This window comes from Geotrypetes seraphini, chromosome 5, assembly GCF_902459505.1.
Source record: "Geotrypetes seraphini chromosome 5, aGeoSer1.1, whole genome shotgun sequence".
Taxonomy (NCBI): domain Eukaryota; kingdom Metazoa; phylum Chordata; class Amphibia; order Gymnophiona; family Dermophiidae; genus Geotrypetes; species Geotrypetes seraphini.
In genome coordinates, this window is record NC_047088.1 from 165,524,001 (window position 1) to 165,545,740 (window position 21,740).

Consider the following 21,740-nt stretch of genomic DNA (forward strand, 5'->3'; position numbering starts at 1 on the left):
TAGAGGGGGAAAATATTTGAACACTTCAGCTAGTTTGACTAATTATGTCTAATAATTAACTTTTCGGTAAACATAATATGTAGTGTGCATCATCCACTTTAGAGAGTATATGCATGGGCTGAATTGCCTCATTAAGTTTTTTAATTATACACAAAATTCTAAAGGGATTCGCAAATCACTCAGTTGCACTGTATATGCCTCTTGTATAAGATAACTATGGCAAGATACAACAAAATATTTAATTGAATGTACCGGTATCTCTTGTTCTTTATACCTTTTCAATTCAATGTTAACAAACTAGGAGAAGAGAAAATATTCCCCTATAAATACATACTTTGATATACATATACATATTGGGAGGGAAATTCTACAAATGGTGCCTAAAAAGATAGGCACCTATCTCTTGTTAATCACACTTGGAGGACCATTTTTGATACAAAATCTATAGTAAATCCTACTGGACATTTCCCACAAAACATCCAAAGTTGTAGGCGGAGAAATGGCTATTTTGAACAGGATGTCCAAATTATTATTATTATTATTTTTTTTTTTTTTTTTTGAAAATCCCCTGTTTGGACATCTTGGCAGCCAAATCATCTAGGTGGAGGACCACCAGGCCAGTTGGGTTTTTGGGATAGCCCTAATGAATATGCATGAGAGAGATTTGCATATAATGGAGGTGACAGGCATGCAAATCTGCTCCATGCATATTCATTAGGGCTATCCCAAAAACCCGACTGGCCTGGTGGTCCTCCAGGACAGGGTTGGGAACCACTGATCTAGGTCACCAGGATGTCTAACTTTATTCACCATTTTCAACCAAAAAAAGGTCCAAGTTAGAAACGTCCAAATAAGCACCATTTAGATGTGGGACAGGTCAGCATTGTAATGGCCTGGCAACACATATATCCCAAAAAATAAAACTACAGACCCTGTACAAGATGCAGGTAATGGCTATTTCAATAAACAATTTGTTGCAAACAAATAAACCAACTTTTAATAGATGAAGGGACCCGACATGGTCCATGTTTCAATCAACATGTCTTCATCAGGGGTCCCTAAGATGGTCGAAAGAGATATATGCTCGCAACAATTTTGCCTGATCTATGGGCTTTGGTGTTTGTGGTGGCGTCACTGCTGTGTCAAGTTCCTTTACCTGTTAAAAGGTGATTTATTTGTGCGCAACAAATTGTTTAATGAAATAAACATTGCCTGCATCTTGTACAGTGGTCTGTAGTTTTCTTTTTTGTCTTGGATTCACTGTGCCTTCACTGCAGACATGTTGGATTTTGTTTCTTTATCTGATACCCTATAAGATTCTAGCCATCTCAACATTGAACATTGATGGTGCAGAGCCAAGATCTAGCTCTCAATGGCAGCTTGGAGTGTTGCTCAAACTGGTTTGGAACTGAATGTATCAAGGTAGGTACCTGCACTGGTTGTAACTGCAGCATCCCAGTCAACTCCAAATGTACTACTGTAATTTTCTAATCTGTTTTTTAGAGAAAGCACCGGTACCAAGGTAGAAATCAGTACAGAAGACGTAGAATGCATCAGGTGTCTAGGCATTGGTGACCTCAGTCAAGGTAGACACTAATTGGTGACCTCAGTCAACGGAGACACTAATTCTAGAGAAAGCAAACTTTTCTTAGTGTGTCGATGCTTGATACAATGCTGATGCATGTTTGGAGGGGGAAAGATGTTTGTGCCTTCTTAGTCTTTTTACATAACTCATCCAATGGAGGTAGGGCTGAAGATATAGATGTTGACCAAGGTGTCGATGTTGAAACCAGTATTGATGCTATAGTTAGTCCTTAGGCATCAGTATCTGAATCAGCAGTTTGCTAAGAAATTTAAAACATTGTTGTAGGAGTATAGAGGGGGAAAATATTTGAACACTTGATCCTCCTGAAATTGAGCCAAAAAGTTTTTCATATTGGAGCCATCTAGCCTTAAGTGCCCTCTTTTGTAATTTAGAGCTGCACTGACAAAAGTCAATATGATGGTCAGTACCAAGGTACTGAACACACCAGTTATGTGGGTCAGTGCTTGAAGCCACTAGAAGGTTTGGACATTAAGGAAAAAAATGCCAATGCAAAATCAAAGGACTAAATTGTCTGGGGAGGTCAAGTAGATGATATGCCAAAAAAAATCTTGATACTCCCAGACTGAAAACAGGCTGTAAGAAGCCCGAAGGCCCAAAATCAAAATCGGTCAAAAATTGAAATTTTTTAACTGGATGAAAGAAAAAGAAATAAAAACAAAATTATGAAAGGAAAAAATGTTGGAAAAATACATCTTCTCAGCTCTGCAGAAATCTGAGAACTGATGGCCCTGCGAGCTGACATAGGGTGGGAAGGCACCAGATATGGGCAATCTCAAGACGCTTCAGCCTTTTAAAGTGACAGTACTCTTTTGCACTGTCCGTATTGGGCTCCCTGGATGATATCACCAACATGTTAGAATATGCTGCCTGCTTGTCCTAGGATAAAATCTGACTACATAGGGATGGGAAGTCAAAGAAATCTTCTCCACCTCGAGCCCTAAAGCATGAAAGGCTTACCATCTGTACCTTGAAGGAACCAACAGCTTGAGCCCATCCTAAATAAATGCTAGGACCATGGACATCGGAACCTTCTGCTTAGCACACCAACACTGGAATATTTTCCAAGCTTTAGTATAGTCTACTACAGTTGCTGGTTTCTTAGATCTTAAAAGGGAAGCTATGACAACCCCCAAGTTGCCCATGCCATAACTCAAGAGCCATGCCATAACCCAAAGCTTTCTGGATACGCCAGGGCAAGTGGAACATGCGAGAAAAGAGTTGGATGAAGAGACAGTTTGAGAACCTTGTCCCTGTGTAGCCAAAACAGATCCGCATACCACGGTCGACACAGCTAATCTGATGCAGCCAGGATTACCAGTGCTGGGTGAACTGCTATTCTTCGAATGACCCAGCCTTTCATGGACCACAGGGGAACATGTACAACAGCTCTTTTGCTGGCCAACTTTGAACTAGAACATCCATACTGGTGCTTCCAGGCTCAAATCTTCGGCTTAAAAACGAAGAAATTTTTTCTGATGGCTGCTAATGCCATTGGATTGAACATTGGAAGACCCCAGCACCTCACAATGCTGTTGAAGGTCTTCTGGGACAAGGACCACTCCCCCGGATTCACAGTCTGCCGGCTGAGATAGTTGGCCTACACATTGTCCACTCCCACTACATGTGCTGCTGACAGAGTCTGCAGGTGGACTTCTGCCCAGCAAAACCACGACTGTGCCTCTAGACTCAAAGAAGCACTCTTGGTCTGTTGACAAAACCCACAGCTGTGGCATTGTCTGAGAAACCCTGACTGCTTTGCCTTCCAGGGCGTTCTCTGACTGTAGCGCTAGACAAATGGCTTGCAGCACCAATCTGTTGATGGACTAATTCCTCTGAGGAAGGACCCGTCCGACTGGTCATCTAAAAAAGGTTATGGGGGAGTCCGGGTGGGCTTGGGGGATTTGGGGGTGGGCGGTGGGGGTGGGCTACCTTTGGGGGTGTGGGGGCTGTCCGGCAGGAAAGATTGGGCATCTCTCCTGCTGGCCATCATTCGAAGGTTCAGGGGGGTCCGGAAGGAGAGATTGGGCATCTTTCCTGCTGGTGATTGTTGCATGGGGGTGGGGGGCTGTCTGGCAGGAGGGATTGGGCATCCCTCCTTCTGTAGTTTTCGGGGGGGGGACAGGTTCCCTGTTTCTCTAATTGGTGCTTATGACATATGCCGGTTAGAGAATCGTGCTGTTAGGCGAAGGACTGGCCTTTCCTATGCCTAAAAGGTCTTAGTTTGGACATTTGGGACTTGGGCAAATTTTTGGTCGTGAATATGTCTTAAAGATAGATGAAGTGGTGGTCTGGGCAATTAAACGCCTGAATGTACAGGTAGGCCATTCTCGAAAAAAATATATATATATTGGATTTTTTTTCGAGAATGGACATTTCTCTGCTGACGACTTTGGGCGCCTAGTGCCTTAGGCCAAAAAGGGACTTAGACTTTTTTTTATTATGCCCCTCCAAGTATCATATTGCTTGATTTTATCTTTATGGTTTCTGACTTTTATCCATTTTTATATCTCAGTCTTTTCTGTTGTGTTATATGCAAAAACATTTCTCAGTTTTTAAGGTTTATGTCAGGGAAGCAAAGAGGTTAAAAGGAGACAATATAAAGTTAAATGATGTATTAAAACTTATGACAAAAATGTCTAGTCTTTGTAGATTGGCTTACAGTGATAACCCAAGGTTCTAACCTCAGTTTAAATTTGAGTCAATCTTTTTCCCTTTTTTTTTTTGAAGGGGGGAAGGTTACTTCAGTTTATATTCGAGTATATACGGTAATGTGATCTTGCCATTTCAAAGGTGCCTTTGTTTTGTCAATAATTGATAACACTTGCAGATATCTCAATAGTTTAAGCACCATTGGCCTAGAGAATTTGGAGGTAAGTGGCGTACCCGAAGGCACCTGATGATGTCTCTCAATTTCCATTGTAGGATCAAAATTAATGTTTAGAAGCTCTGGGAGAAATTTAACAAAGAAACCAATTGGATCATTCATTTCAGCATTCTCCAGAATGCCTAGAATGCAGACATTATTTATTCTACTGTGGTTAGCCAAGTCCTCTATTTCAATTTGAAGTCGAGCGATCATTCAAGTGTGAGAATCCAATATGGTAGTGTGAGGAAATTTATAGGATGCTATCACGCTCCCTGCTGGATACTGCCTCACAATGTCAGAACAATCTTAATATAGGTAGCTCCTTCTTAGGGGGAAGTGACACGGGCAGGAGGAGTCAGGGAAGCAGCTACCAGGAAGTATATAAGGCAGCATCAGAGCTAGGTTAAGGAGGAAGAAGTCCCCGCATACTCCTTGACAACAACTTCTAGACATTCTGCTTGGCTGATGTAAGCCAACTTCTTGTACTAACTGCATGGGAGTCCTGTTCCAATGTCTGGATAGGACCAGACCTGCTATCTGTGTTTGGGACGTGGTGGTACTAGCTACAGGACAGCTCAGGACTTTTATTTATCAAAACAAAAGACTGTTGTCCTGTGTGCCTGATCCTGTGAGATAACAGGATTCAGGGAGTTTTGTTGAGTCAATAAAGAACTTTTCTAACATAGTAAAATAGTAGATGACGGCAGATAAAGACCCGAATGGTCCACCCAGTCTGCCCAACCTGATTCAATTTAAATTTTTTTAATTTTTTCTTCTTAGCTATTTCTGGGAAAGAATCCAAAGCTCTACTCGGTACTGTGCTTGGATTCCAACTGCTGAAATCTCCGTCAAAACCTACTCCAGTCCATCTACACCCTCCCAGCCATGGAAGCCCTCTCCAGCCCATCCTCCCCCAAACATATAGACACAGACCGTGCAATTCTGCCCAGTACTGACCTTAGTTCAATATTTAATATTATTTTCTGATTCTAGATCCTCATCCTACATTTCTTTGAACTCAGTCACCGTTTTCCTCTCCACCACCTCTCTCGGGAGCGCATTCCAGGCATCTACCACCCTCTCCGTAAAGTAGAATTTCCTAACATTGCTCTTGAATCTACCACCCCTCTACCTCAAATTATGTCCTCTGGTTTTATCATTTTCCTTTCTCTGGAATAGATTTTGTTCCACATTAATACCCTTCAACTATTTGAACGTCTTAATCATATCTCCCCTGTCCCTCCTTTCCTCTAGGGTATACATATTCAGGGCTTCCAGTCTCTCCTCATACGTCTTCTGGTGCGAGCCTCTTATCATTTTCATCGCCCTCCTCTGGAAGCTTCAAGTCTTCTTACGTCCTTCGCCAGATATGGTCTCCAAAACTGAACACAATACTCCAAGTGGGGCCTCACTAATGACCTGTACAGGGGCATCAACACCTTCTTCCTTCTACTGGCTATACCTCTCTTTATACAACCCAGCATCCTTCTGGCAGCAGCCACCGCCTTGTCACACTGTTTTTTTGCCTTTAGATCTTCGGACACTATCACCCCAAGGTCCATTTCCCCGTCCATGCATATCAGCTTCTCACCTCCCAGCATATACGGTTCCTTCCAATTATTAATCCCCAAATGCATTACTCTGCATTTCTTTGCATTGAATTTTAGTTGCCAGGCATTAGACCATTCCTCTAACTTTTGCAGATCCTTTATCATATTTTCCACTCCCTCTTCGGTGTCTACTGTTACAAATCTTGGTGTCATCTGCAAAAAGGCACATTTTTCCTTCTAACCCTTCAGCAATGTCACTCATAAACATATTGAACAGGATCGGCCCCAGCACCGAACCCTGAGGGACTCCACTACTCATCTTTCCTTCCTCCGAGTGACTTCCATTAACCACCACCTTCTGGCATCTGTCCAACAGCCAGTTTCTAACCCAGTTCACCACTATGGGTCCTAACTTCAGCCTTTCAAGTTTGTTCAAGAGCCTCCTATGAGGACCCATATCAAAGGTTTTGCTGAAATCTAAGTAAATTACATCTAGCATATGTCCTTGATCCAGGTCTCTGGTCACCCAATCAAAAAATTCAATCAGGTTCGTTTGGAACGATTTACCTTTTGTAAAGCCATATTGCCTCGGATCCTGCAATCCGCTAAGAAGATCGACTGTCGGCTCCGGGCGGCTTTCCCGCAGTGGAGAGAATCCTGCATTCACCGTGGGCCTCATCTGGGGCAGCCTCCTTGGAGCGGCTGAGGCATGGGCAGTGTGTCTGGGAGGGAATGCATGGATGGGAGAACATCGCAGGGAAGGAGACATAGGCATCCTGGGACTGTCTGCCAAGTCTCTTCCCTGAAGAAGCCCTTTCTGGAAACGTCAATCGCTCCTCCTAAATTTACTTGCTCCACTTCATCACTGACGCTGAAACCGTGGATTGAAGACAAAGTTTTATTTTATTTTTCTTTCCAGCTTATGATTTATCTTTAATCTTATCTATTGTTTTGCCTTTTGTCTTTGTTTTGTTCTATTTCTATCATTTAAATTTCTCCAGAATTCTACTGTGCAACGGCTCCCCCTTCTGCTTCTATTCCTTTCTCTCCTCTCTTCTACCTTCCAAAGTATTTAGATCAATGCTGTCTTGTTAAAATGTTTATTTTATTTTTCCTCTAACTCTACTTTTCACTTCTCTATTACCCTCCAAGTACTTTAGTTAGATTGTGAGCCTTCGGGACAGTAAGGGAATTTTTCAAGTACCTTTCTTATTTCTAATCTTAATGTATATTTTCTGTAAACCGCTTAGAACCTAACGGATGTAGCGGTATATAAGAAATAAATTACATTACATTACACATTACATATCCTGTAACCCATTAGATTCAAGGAAGTACACTATCCTTTCTTTCAGCAATACTTCCATTATTTTTCCAACAACCGAAGTGAGGCTCACCGGCCTGTAGTTTCCCGCTTCATCCCTGTGACCACCTTTGTGATTAGGGACCACATCCGCTCTCCTCAAATCCCAGGGAACCACTCCCATCCCCAAAGATTTGTTGAACAAGTCTTTAATAGGACCCACCAGAACCTCTCTGAGCTCCCTCAGTATCCTGGGATGGATCCCGTCTGGTCCCATCGCTTTGTCCATCTTCAGCTTTTCAAGTAGTTCATAAACACTCTCCTCCATGAACGGTGCAGAATCTACTCCATTTTCTCGTGTAATTTTGCCAGTCAATCTCGGTCCTTCTCCAGGATTTTCTTCTGTGAATACAGAACAGAAGTATTTGTTTAGCACATTTGCTTTTTCCTCATCACTCTTCACATATCGGTTCCCAGCATCTTTTAGTTTAGCAATTCCATTTTTCATCTTTCTCCTTTCACTAATATATCTGAAAAAATTTTGTCTCCCTTTTTTACATTTTTAGCCATTTGTTCTTCTGTCTGCACTTTCGCCAGACGTATCTCTCTCTTGGCTTCTTTCAGTTTCACCCTGTAGTCCTTTCTGCACTCCTCTTCTTGAGTTTTTTTTATATTTCACGAACGCCAACTCTTTTGCCTTTATTTTCTCTGCCACTAGTTTGGAAAACCATATCGGTTTCCTTTTTCTCTTGTTTTTATTTATTTTCTTCATATAAAAGTCCGTAGCCATTTTTATCGCTCCTTTCAGCTTAGACCACTGTCTTTCCACTTCTCTTATGTCCTCCCATCCTAACAGCTCTTTCTTCAGGTACTCTCCCATTTCATTAAAGTCCGTACATTTGAAATCTAGGACTTTAAGTATCGTGCAGCCGCTCTCCACTTTAGCCATTATATCAAACCAAACCGTTTGATGATCGCTACTTCCCAGGTGAGAACCCACTCGAACATTAGAGAGACTCTCTCCATTTGTGAGGACCAGATCCAATATCGCTTTTTCCCTTGTGGGTTCCGTCACCATTTGTCTGAGCAGAGCCTCTTGAAAGGCATCCACAATCTCCCTACTTCTTTCTGATTCCGCAGACGGAACATTCCAGTCCGCATCCGGCAGGTTGAAATCTCCCAACAGCAGCACCTCCTCTTTCCTTCCAAACTTTTGGATATCTACAATCAGATTCTTATCAATTTGTTGCGATTGAGTAGGAGGTCTGTAGACTACACCTACATAGATAGAAGTTCCATCTTCTCTTTTCAGAGCGATCCATATCGCTTCTTCTTCTCTCCAGATCCCTTGCATTTCAGTTGCTTGGATATCGATCTTTACATAGAGAGCTACTCCTCCACCTTTTTGACCATCTCTGTCCTTCCTAAAAAGATTATATCCTGGTATGTTTACATCCCATCCATGGGATTTACTGAATCACGTCTCTGTGATAGCAACAATATCGAAATCTGCCTCTAACATCAGGGCTTGCAGATCAAGAACTTTGTTGCTTAGACTGCGAGCATTTGTGGTCATCGCTTTCCAGCTATTTTTCAGCAGTAATCTCCTTTTTAGTATAGATTTTTGTTTCGTTTCTGCACTATTTCTGGTCGTGTCTGGTTATGTGTTCACTGGGCCAAAACCCAAATCCTGCTTGTGCTGTTACAGGCGGATTTAGCTTCAAGAGCTGTTGTATGGGAGTCTAGAATTTCAAATTTCTGACATAGCTGAATTTATTCCGTTTGAAATTCAATTCCGGCTTGCAGCTCCTTTATGGCTGAGTGATTATTTTGCAGGAGCACCTTTATTTCAGCATATTCCTCCAGCATCGTTGACGTGAGAATGGAAACCAATATTTCTTTACTTACACTTGCCTTCTGTGGAGATGGAGAATCAGTTTGGATCTTTTTGAGGATTGAGCTGCTGCAAATGCCACACTGATGTGCTGAAGTTTAGACTCAGCCATTCAGGATTGCACTAAAATATAAAATCAGGTCAGATTTTTATGATATAAGCTAATCATATCAAAATTAAGAGTAGGCTCCATGGGAGATCAACCGTACACGTCCTCTCACATGTTCAGTTAGACAGCGGCCCCCATCCATGGGCACTTTTATCCAGGAATTTCTCATCTGTCTGTACAGTTTTTAAACTTGTTCTAATCTTTTTTTCTAGTTCTGAATCAGTTTGTAAATTTATTTTGAAAAACATCATATTATTGCAGGAAATACACCGGGAATAAATAGAAATTATCCACTAAAGTGCATTTCTCATTTGCTGTGTGGTCCTGGCACAGTGCACAAGATTAATGTGTCTTGTAAGAGGGTACATTGTTATTTTATGCTCACAAAGAAGATGATATATATCTTAAATTAGGCATCAAAAATTGGTATTCCATCTTTAAAGGAAAAAAAAATTACCATAATGTAATTTGTTCAAGTACAAGGCACTTGCATTTGATGTGATGATAATCTAAACCTAGCACAGACACATTTTCAGTTTGTGTTCTCCCAGGCTCTAAATAACAAAATAACATTTCTAAGGAACTAGCCATATACTTTGTGCCACTTTTAACATGCCAAGTTTCCAAGTTTCCAAGTTTCCAAGTTTATTATAAGATTTGATAAATCGCTTATTCCATATTCTAAGCGATGTACATCTACAAATTTACAAAGTTAGGGTATACATACAAACTAAAATCACTTAAAATTAAACAGATTAAAATTACATAAAAATACTTAACATTAAATTGCATGATTAGACAAAGGCAACAAAACTGATTAACATGTTTGATCACAGAAGGGTAAAATTATGGGGAGAAATACAATTCAATATAAAAGTAACATTTAAGGTTAAAAACATTAGGGAACAGGGAGAAATTTAATATAAGATATAAAAAAAGAAAAAATTCAATTAGTCACTAAATGCGTCTTTGAAAAGGAATCCTTTAAGTTTACTCTTAAATTTATCTAGCATTTTTTCCTCTCTCAAATAAATTGGCAAAGCGTTCCAGGCTAGAGGGGCCGTAACTGAAAAAATGGAATGACGTCGTGTACCAATAACTTTTAACGACGGAACAACTAATAAGTGTTGTTCAGTTGAATCCAAAATCATCACTACAATTATAAATTGCTTATGTCCTGTTACACTGGCTATATACCATTGTATGTGAATTTCTTTAAAAAAAAGGTGATATATAAACTTTAATAGATTACCATTCAAATTGTTAAATACTGTAAACATCATTAATGCTATATGAGAAATACCGTATATACTGGAATATAATATGATCTGAAAATAAGTTAAGGTATGCTTTTCCTCCAAAAGTGGAAAAAAATGTTGACTCAAATATAATCTGGTGGGGGAGGGGAGAGTAAATATTCATGTGCTCTGCCCTGCCAGGATCTGCATCCAGCCCCCCTAACTCCCTGTCAGGCTCTTTTCACGCCCCCTCACTCCCTGCACTGCCAGGCTCTGCACCCTATCCCACCTCCCTGCCCTGTACCCCCTTTTCTCCTGATGTCCTGCAGGCCTCCACTGAGCCTGCCGTATGACCTGGTGGTAGGCCGGGACACAAAGGATCCCTCCTATCTCCTGTCCCGGTCAACTCTGACAATTTTTTAACCTCCCTCCCGCTTGCCCCTGTGTATCTTTTGGAATCCCTGGTGGTCCAGTGGTATACTAAGCAGGAGCGAGCTTTTATGCTTCTGCCCCATGCTGAGCCCCTCCCTGAATGGCTGCCTCAAGTTCTTGTGGCCCAGCGGTGTACCAGACATGAGCGAGCTTTTTGAGCTGCTGCCCAGCCCTGAGCTGCTCCCTGAATGGCTGCCACCAGTTCTCAAGTGTGCTGCGAGAACTGGTGGTAGCCATTTAGCGAGCAGTTCAGCACCAGGCAGGAGTGCCAAAAGCTCAAATCTGCCCGGTACACCACTGGATCATGAGAACTTGCAGCAGCCATTCAGAGGGGCTCAGCATGGGGCAGGAGTACAGAAAGCCCACTCCTGCCCGGTACATCGCTGGACCACCATGGATTCAAAAAGGTACACAGAGGCCTGCAACAAGTCCAGGAGGGGGGCAAGTGGGTGCTGACCCAAATATATGATGAGATCCCCATTTTTGTGTCATTTTTTGGCCCAAAAATCTCATCTTATATTCTCATCTTTCTTCAATAATTTAAAAGAACAGCATATATTTCTTATCATAAAGCTTGTTCTTCATAGTACAAAATAGACAGGCTTCTCTGCACTCCTTGACTGCCTCCAAAAAATCTTAACATTTTGCAATGTGATTTACTAACTGCACTACTAACCATCTAAAGATAGGTGCCAGGATGCTGCGCACTAGCCCCCAAATTCTATATAATAAGACTTGCCCCCTCTTTTACAAAGGTGTGCTAAGCATTTTTAGCGTTTGCTAAATCTACGCGTGCACTAAACGCTAATGCGTCCATAGACTAACATGCACGTTAGCATTTAGCACGTGGCTAGTGTACGTTAATATTTAGCGCACACTAAAACGCTTAGCACACCATTGTAAAAGGAGCCCTAAAATTGTGTGCATAGCCGATGTATGCATACAACTTAATTGATTAATTGGCTTTATCGGCGCTGATAGCTAGCAATCGGGGGGGTCGCGGCTTCAAAACCACAAAGACTCTACCTAAAATACCAATTATAATATAAACCATTACATCTTTTATGCAAATACCCCCCTTTTAAAAAACCATAGAATGATTTTGAGCACTGGCTCCATTGTTGTTAGGAATTCTATGAGCGTTGGAGCTGTTACCGCTTCGGCTGGCGCTAAAAACCACGCTATGGTTTTGTAAAAGGTGTGGGGTAAGTTAATAGGGTTTTATTTGATATGTTGTTTATTATGGGGCTCATAATCGCAAAAGAAAAACGTCCAAAAACCGGCCTGTCGGCACTTGGACGAACATTGTCCAAATATGTCCAAGTGCCGATAATAAAAATGGGTTTTGGACATATTTCTAAACGACCTTGGCCTTCATAGTGCCGCTGAACGACCAAAGCTAAATGGGGTGTTTCAGGAGGAGTGTCGAGGGCGGGAGTTGGGCGGGATGTGGGCCAGCTTAGACTTAGTCATACAGCATGTATAACCGAAAGTTATACAGCCCAGGATCGACGGAACTTAGACATTGTGACTTAGACCATTTAAAACATGATCTAAGTCACAAAAACCCACCTAAAGTCACCAGATAAGCACTGCGAACACATAAACAGACCCCCACACATTACTCCAGTGATCACTGACCCCCCCCAACCCCATAAAAATCGTAATCACACCTTTAAAATTCAGCCTCCAGACCATCATCACCTGGCAGCCTAGCATAGGAAAGCCTAGTCGCCCATTAGGAGGACCCATGCCCATAAGCCCCTGTATCACTGCATTGATACTTAAACATGTGCATTCCCCCAAACCCTTTTTTAATGGCATATAAGTGGCTCCTGCAGCCATAAGGACTATTAGGGTGGTAGATAAGTGGGTCTAGGGGATTCTGGAGGTGGTTTGGGAGGGCTCACCGTGACCTATAAGGGAGCTGTAGTGAGGAGAAGACATGGCACCCTTTTTGTGAAGTTCACAGCAGTGCCCTGTAAGGTACCCCACTATTTAGGTGCCATGTCTGGGTGTTCAGTCCATCAATTTTGCAGACCCCCTCCCATGCCCAACAGGGCTTGTTCTAGGCGTTTTTGACTTGGACGAAAAGTTGGACGAAAATGTGGTATTAAGATGGATGATTTAGCGACTTGGATGATCAGATCGGCAGGACGTATAATTAGACGATTTTCAAAAGAAAAAAATTTTGGACGTATTTTTCGAAAATGTGTCCTAAGCTGTTTTTTACTTTGGACGACTTGCGACTTAGACGAAGATGGACTTAGACGTTCCTTTCGATTATATTATTTTTTCATTTTTTTTTGTATTTAGATTTGTATGTAGAAGTGATGTCTTATTTATCATTATACAAACACATTTATACATTGCATTTGTTTAAAAGATTGTTTAATATTTTTTTATTATATTTTAATTTATATTATATTAATTATTTTATAATTCATATGTTTTAATGTATGGAATAATTGTATGTATATGTATTTATGTTTTCAGAACTATAGACTCCTGATGCAGGACACTTTGGCCGAATCACGTACATGTCAAGTCTCTGTTTGAATGAATAAAACACTGTAGCACCCAGAGGTCACCTTCACTATCCTTTTTGACTTTAAATTTTAAGACAGTGCCCATACTGCATGTGTGCCGTTGCATTCCTGCCTGATGTCAGCTTATGGGACTTGCATTTCAATAATAAAGCTAAAAAGTAAACTAGGGCAGGTGAGTTGTGACAATGTCCTCATGTCTTCAAAGAACACCTGCTATAGGTAAGTACCTTTGCTTTCTCTGAGGACAAGTAGATATAATATTCTCACATGTGGACTCCCATCCTGCCAGGATTATGACTCTGGAAGAGTTTTAACATTGAATGTACATGAGGCTGGTGAAACCCCAGAGGGCTGGATATAAAGTTGGCACTTAGGAAGTAAATAAATTTTGCAGAACTGTTTGCTTAAACTGTCTCTTCTGGAGTTTTTCTCTAAACAGTAGTGTGAAGTAAAAATATGAATTGAGAACAAAGTGGCTACTTTGCAGATGTCCTCAATAGAAGGGATGGCCCTGAGCCCTAGAGAAAACTATGCAGGCTGGCTAAAAGGTACCCAAACCAGAGTCTCAGCCTGCCTGGATGTCTCACCGCCATCTAAAATTGAATAAATTGAATATGGCTAAAACAGAGCTGCTCATCTTCACACCTAAACCCACCTAATTGCTTCCCTCATTCTCTGTCTCTCTGGACAACACTCTCATCCTTCCTGTTTTATCTGCTCATAATCTCAGGGTCATCTTTGACTCCTCTCTCTCCTTCACCGCCCAGATACATCATATTGCTTAAACCTACCTTCTTCCTCTATAACATTACCAAAATCTGACCCTTCCTCTCTGAGCACACTACCAAAACACTTATCCATGCCCTCATCACCTTGCACTTAGACTACTGCAACTCGCTACTCTCAAGCCTTCCACTTAACCTTCTCGCTCTCTTCCAATCCATTCAGAATTCGGCTGTATGACTCCTAAAGTCACTTCATTGGCTTCCCATCTGTTTCTGAATACAATTCAAACTCCTCTTACTGACCTTCACTATCTCTCTTCATTTATCTCCCCCTATGATCCCATGAGCTCCACTTAGCTGGTAAGTTCCTCCTATCTGTGCCCTTATCTAACCTAACCTGGTTTATCCTTCTTCCTTTCTCCATACCCTAGACTTCATTGTAACTAGCCTCTTCATTCTTTCCTCATGTTCCTACTTATGCCTGTAGACCTTGTCTTTAACGGTCTTAGATTGTTTCCCCACCCTTTTCTTTTATGATACTGTAAACTGCTTAGATTTTATCCCAGGTTTTATATTTGTGGTATACCAAATAAATTGAACTTCAACTGCCAACCCCAGACTCCGTCCCTTCTATCTTGCTATGCCATATGCTTGGAACAAGCTGCCCGAATGCCTATGATGGGCTCTGTTTCTGGCAGTGTTCAAGGCACAGTTAATAGCCCACCACTTCATGAGTGATTTCAACTCCTAACTCATCTCATCTCACATTGGGTTCTACATCTCTAACCCTATATGTTATGTCTGTCTGTCCAAGTTAGATTGAAAGCTCTTCTGAGAAAGAACCATCTATAAATGTCAAAATGTACAGCACTGTACGCCTTTTAGCGCTATATAAGTGATAAGTAATAGTAGCAGTAGGATCGGCCTGTCAGCTACAGGCCGAAGTCTGTGAATTCTCAAGTAGGCAGAGCTTCAAATTCACTCCAAGCACCAAGTTACCTGAAAAAGGTTCGAAATTACATCAAATTAAAAATAATAGAGCTAGAAGGATTATACTTTGAAGAAATTGTTCATTTCTGTATTTTTTCATTGTGTTTATCTTTATTCTTTACTGTTCTGTATGAACTGTATCAAGAAAAAATTATATATTAAAAAAATTTAATAATAATACTAATAAAATGAGGAGAGAAAACAAACACTCCTGCAGGTAAGTGTGCAGAAGGAAAGAACTGTAAGTGGAGCTAGAGAACACAGTGAAGCACAACAGAGGCAAAGTGAAAAATCCAGAGTGGATTTCTTCCACAGCAGCACGTGGCTATGGGGAAATAACCCATCTGTCTAGAATGTTTCACCTATTGCACTGGAAAAATGGGTTATTTTACCACAGATTGTGCTATTTTAGCACAAGGTTTCATTGGATTGGGGACCCTGTGCTATATCCTAAAATAGCATGACTTGTGGCGGGACCGCTGGATGAAAGAGATAGGAAAGAAGTGGTGAAGGAGGAAAAAGAAGTGGCGGATAGACTAAACATGTTCTTTTCGTTAGTATTCTCAAAAGAGGACATATCCAACATGCCGGAACCTGAAGACATCTTCAAAGGAGATCAAGCAGAAAAATTAACATCCATGGAAGTAAGCCTTGGAGATGTACACAAGCAGATAGACAGATTAAAAGCTGACAAATCTTCGGGCCCAGACCCTAGGGTATTGAAAGAACTAAAGGAGGAAATAGTGGAACTACTACAGCAGGTTTGTAATCTATCCCTGAAAACAGGCGTGATCAAGGAGGATTGGAAGATAGCTAATGTTACGCCCATCATTAAAAAAGGATCGAGAGGTGACCCGGGGAACTACATACCGGTAAGTTTGACTTCGGTTCCGGGAAGATGGCGGAAGCGCTGATAAAAGAAAGCATCGACGAGCATCTAGAAAGGAATAAACTGATGAAAACAAGCCAACATGGCTTCTGCAAGGGAAGATCGTGCCTAACAAACTTATTGCACTTCTTCAAAGGAATTAACAAACGGATGGACAAAGGGTACCCCATAGACATCGTATACTTAGATTTCCAAAAAGCCTTTGACAAGGTACCCCATGAACGCCTACTACGGAAACTGAAGAACCATGGGGTGGAAGGAGACGTACATAGATGGATCAAAATTTGGTTGGAAGCAAAGGGTAGGCGTGAAGGGCCACTACTCAGACTGGAGGAGGGTCATGAGGTGTTCCGCAGGGGTCGGTACTCGAACCGCTGCTGTTCAATGTATTTATAAATGATCTAGAAACAGGGACGAAGTGCGAAGTAATAAAATTTGCAGACGGCATCAAACTATTTAGTGGAGTTGGGACTACAGAGGACTGTGAAGATTTACAAAGGGACCTGAACAAACTAGAAGAGTGGGCAACAAGATTGCAGATGAAGTTTAATGTAGAGAAATGCAAAGTACAGCTATACGATGGGAGGGCTGGTAATGGGTGAAAGTACCCAAGAAAAGGACTTGGGGGTAATAGTGAACAACACAATGAAGCCGTTGGCACAGTGCGCAGCGGCCTCTAAGAAGGCGAATAGAATGCTGGGTACTATAAAGAAAGGTATTATAACTAGAACGAAAGAAGTTATCCTGCCATTGTATCGGGCGATGGTGCGCCCGCATCTGGAGTACTGTGTCCAATATTGGTCACCGTACCTTTAGAAGGATATGGCGATACTCGAGAGGGTTCAGAAAAGAGCGACACAATTGATAAAAGGTATGGAAAACCTTTCATATGCTGAAAGATTAGAGAAACTGGGGCTCTTTTCCCTGGAGAAGGGGAGACTTAGAGGAGACAGGATAGAGACTTACAAGATCATGAAGGGCATTGAGAAAGTGGAGAGGGACAGATTCTTCAAACTTTCGATAAATACAAGAACGAGAGCGCACTCAAAAAAATTAAGAGGGGACAGATTCAGAACCAATGCTAGGAAGTTCTTCTTCACCCAAAGGCTGGTGGACATCTGGAATGCACTTCCAGAGGGTGTGATTAGATAATTTCCTGAAGGAAAAGGGGATAGAAGGGTATAGATAGAGAATGACTAAACAGGTCCTGGACCTGATGGGCTGCCACATGAGCGGACGGCTGAGCGTGATGGATCTCTGGTCTGATCCAGCAGAGGCACTGCTTATGTTCTTATATTCTTATAACCTGTCTTAAGAGTAGCACACATTGATGAATTCCCTCCTAAGTTTTATTTTTTGTTTCACTGAAATATGATTTGATTGAAAGGGATGATTACAAGTTTTTAAATGGGTACACCAATCTTGTCATATCAATAATTTACTGAATCTCAAAATTGTATTATACCTCTCATTTATGCAGTGTTTCTCTTCTAAATATTCTCGTCTAATATTTTATTCACGGCAGTTTTTATATTATTTTATGAGACATTTTATAAGTATACCACATATGCATAAAAATGACTTTATAAAATCATCCTGTTAATGTGCATTATTTGGCAAATAATGGGGTACTTTTACTAAGCTGCAGTAAGCACTAATATATACTTACTGCAGATTTAAAAAGGCACTACCATAGAATGTACACAGGCATCCCGTGGTAGTTATGGAATCGACATATGCTACCCACACATTAAAAAATAGGTTTTATTATCACAGAGGGTGTGTTTAGAGGCAGAGAGGAGGCATCCGCTGCACTAATCAGCACATCTATATCACCTTCTTCTAATTAGAACATAGTTAGTGCGTGGGTGCTTAACGTATAGTAAATAAGTGGCAATAATGGTTATGAACTAATTAGGAAATCAGCATGTGGTTATAATAGGACAAATAGGAAATGTGACCATTTTACAGAAGTGCTAAAGGTGGCATTAGTGTGCGGGAAACCTATGCACTAATTGGAAAATTAGTGTGTGGCCATCAATAGGAAAAATGGAAAATGCAGTTACTTTATAGCTATGCCAAAAGAGGTCTCATAGTACAGGAAACCCATGCAGGCCTCTTTTTAGCATAGCTTAGTAAAAGGGCCCCAATATGTGTTATTTTATTAATACACCATAGCAACCCTACTAGTGAACAATTTTAATTATTGTATATTATATACCTTATTACTATATAGTTGTGTTTATGTTTTAATTTTGTAAACCAATTTGTTGGAATTTACACTGTAAACTACTTTAGATAATTTTTCAAAGTGGTGACACATTTTTAAATAAGCAAATCATAGATATACAAATGAGTAGAAAATTAAAAGATAATATGTAGCAGTCCAAAAGGGCTCTTCATGGGGCTTCATCTAGGTAACTGTCTGTTGTCTTGCTACAGAAAACATCCACAGTATAAAATATATATTAATCCTCTTCAGACTCCTGTATCTGTCCAATTAACTACCTGACTGGGAAATAAGTTGTATGGTAGTTATATTAACCCTTACCATATTCAGGCATCCTCCTAATTTCTCTGAATTCTTGATCTGTTGTGGGAACAACATCTGATAATGGCTTTTCCAAGCATTTTGATGTATCTGACATAATTGTGTTCTATCCTGTCCCAGAGAAGCTGCTTGAAATTACAGTATATTACCATTACAATATTAGGAGTTCATTCACTCACTGACCTTACAAGTGGGAATCAGATGAGAGTTGAACTTGAAGAGACAGCTTCATTTGGAAATCATGTCGATTATAATTCAGAAGTGATCCCCATAGTGTTGAAACTGTTAGATTGCTTTAGAAGAGATCAGCATAGAAGACTAGCACTAAGTTGAAAGAGACAGAATGAAATGTAGTATTTCTATTCCCCTGGCACTTGCATTCATGGTTTATGTGGTTAAACAGCAATCTGCAGGTGACAAAAGTGCCCTACAAACCCTCAGACATTCTACTTTCTCAAGATTTACATTTCACATAACTTCATCCTTTATATTGACTAAAAAATAGTTTGGGGGGATGTAAAGAAGTTTAAAATTCATGCTGTCCTTTCCTTTTCTACAGTCATTTGGTTCTGCATGTGATACTTTATTTATGAATAATGCACTGGTGCCTTGAGGGCAAAAAGGTTTAATAATTTTTAGATAAAATATTTCAAGATTTTTCAAGCAAGCAATAATCTCAAAAGATCCGTTATATGATGTTTATATGTGAAAATGATTAGAATAATGGCATATACGCATATACAAATTTGTAAGCACATAACTACAAATTGCAAAATTCCACTATGTGCTTATTCTGTAAATATGTGGATCTGCAAATACATGCATATCTTACATAGAGGGGCATAATCAAAACTTTAGAACATCCAAAAACCTGCCTAAGTCAGCACTTGGACGTTCTAATAGCAGGGACATCCAAGTGCCAACAAAACAAACTTTCTGGATGTCAGCAGCACTTCTAAGCTGCTGTGTGTCCAGAGCTCAAAGGGGCGTGTTTGGGAGGTGTATTATGGGCAGGTATCGGGCGGGCTTAAACCTGGACATCCTGAAGCAATAATCAAAGCTTTCCCAGGACATCATAAGAACATAAGAATAGCCTTACTGGGTCAGACCAATAGCCAATCTAGCCCAGTATCCCGTCTTCACGGAGGCCAATCCCAGTCATAAGTACCTGGCAAAAATCCAAATATTAGCAGCATTCTATGCTACTGATCCATGTATGTCTCAACAGCAGTCTATGGATTTTTCCTCCAGAAATTTGTCCTAACCTTTTTTAAAAACATCTACATTAACCATTCTTACCATATACTCTGGCAACGCATTCCACAGCTTAACTATTCTCTGAGTGAAAAAATATTTCCTCCTATTGGTTTTAAAAGTATTACATAGGAACATAAGAATTGCAGCTGCTGGATCAGTCCAGTGGTCCATCGTACCCCGCAGTCCGCTCCCGTGGCGGCCCTTAGGTCAAAGACCAATGCCCTAACTGAGTCTAGCCTTACTTTCGTACGTTCTGGTTCAGCAGGAACTTGTCTAACTTTGTCTTGAATCCCTGGAGGGTGTATGCACCTATAACAGCCTCCGGAAGAACATTTCAGATTTCTACCACTCTCTGGGTGAAGAAGAGCTTCCTTATGTTTGTACGGAATCTATCCCCTTTTAACTTTAGAGAGTGCCCTTAGTCTTTCTAAACTTTGATTCAGTAAAAAATCGATCCACTTGTACCCATTCTACACCACTTAGGATTTTGTAGACTTCAATCACATCTCCCCTTAGCCATCTCTTTTCCAAGCTGAAGACCCCTAACCTTTTTAGGCTTTCCTCATACGAGAGGAGTTCCATCCCCTTTACCATCTTGGTTGCTCTTCTTTAAACTTTTTCTAGTGTTGCTATATCTTTTTTGAGATAGACCAGAACTGAACGCACTACTCAAAGTGAGATCGCACCATTGAGCGATACAGAGGCATTATAACATTCTTAGTCTTGTTAACCATCCTTTTTCTAATAATTCCTAGTATTCTATTTGTCTTCTTGGTTGTTGTCATACATTGGGTGGAAGACATCAGCATATTATCTATGATGACACCCAGATCCTTTTCTTGAGCGCTGACACCCAAGGTAGTCCCTAGCATCCGATAACTATGATTTGGATTATTCTTCCCAATGTGCATCACTCTGTATTTGTTCACATTGAATTTCATCTGCCATTTGGACGCCCAGTCTTCCATTTTCCTAAGGTCCTCCTACAGTTTTTCACAGTCTGCATGTATTTTAAAAACTTTGAACAGTTTAGTGCCATCTGCAAATTTAATCACCTCACTTGTAGTTCCAATTTCTAGATCATTTATAAATAAGTTAAATAGCACCGGTCCCAGCACAGATCTCTGCGGCACACCACTATTTACCTCCTCCACTGAGAAAAATGACCATTCAACCCTACCCTCTGTTTTCTGTCCGATAACCAGTTCTTAATCCACAATTGAATATTGCTTCCTATCCCATGAGTCTTTAATTTTCTCAGGAGCCTCTCATGAGGAACTTTGTCAAAAGCCTTCTGGTAATCTAGAAACACTACATCAACTGGCTCACCTTTATCCACATGTTATTCATACCTTCAAAGAAGTCAAGCAAATTGTTGAGGCAAGACCTCCCTCGGCTGAACTCATACTGACTCTGTCTCATTAAATCATGTTTGTCTATGTGCTCCACAATTTTATTTTTTATAATTGTTTCCAATATTTTACCCAGCACTGAGGTCAGGCTTACCGGTCTGTAATTTTCCGAATCTCCCCTGGAACCCTTTTCAAAAATCAGCATAACATTGGCCACCCTCCAATCTTTAGGTACTATAGATGATTTTAACGACAGGTTACAGATCACTAACTGCAGATAAGCAATTTCATGTTTGAGTTCTTTCACTACCCAGGGACGTATACCATCCGGTCCAGATGATTTATCACTCTTTAACTTCTCGGTTTGGATTAGTATATTTTCCAGATTCACCGAGATTTCTTTCAATTCCTCCACCTCATCACCCTTGA

General features: G+C 40.7%; 1 protein-coding gene across 3 annotated transcripts in view; it reads right to left on the bottom strand.

Annotated features, from left to right (window-relative positions):
• SPAG16 (sperm associated antigen 16) overlaps positions 1-21,740 on the bottom strand; it is a 695,820-nt gene that overhangs the window by 473,918 nt on the left and 200,162 nt on the right. The window lies entirely within an intron of this gene.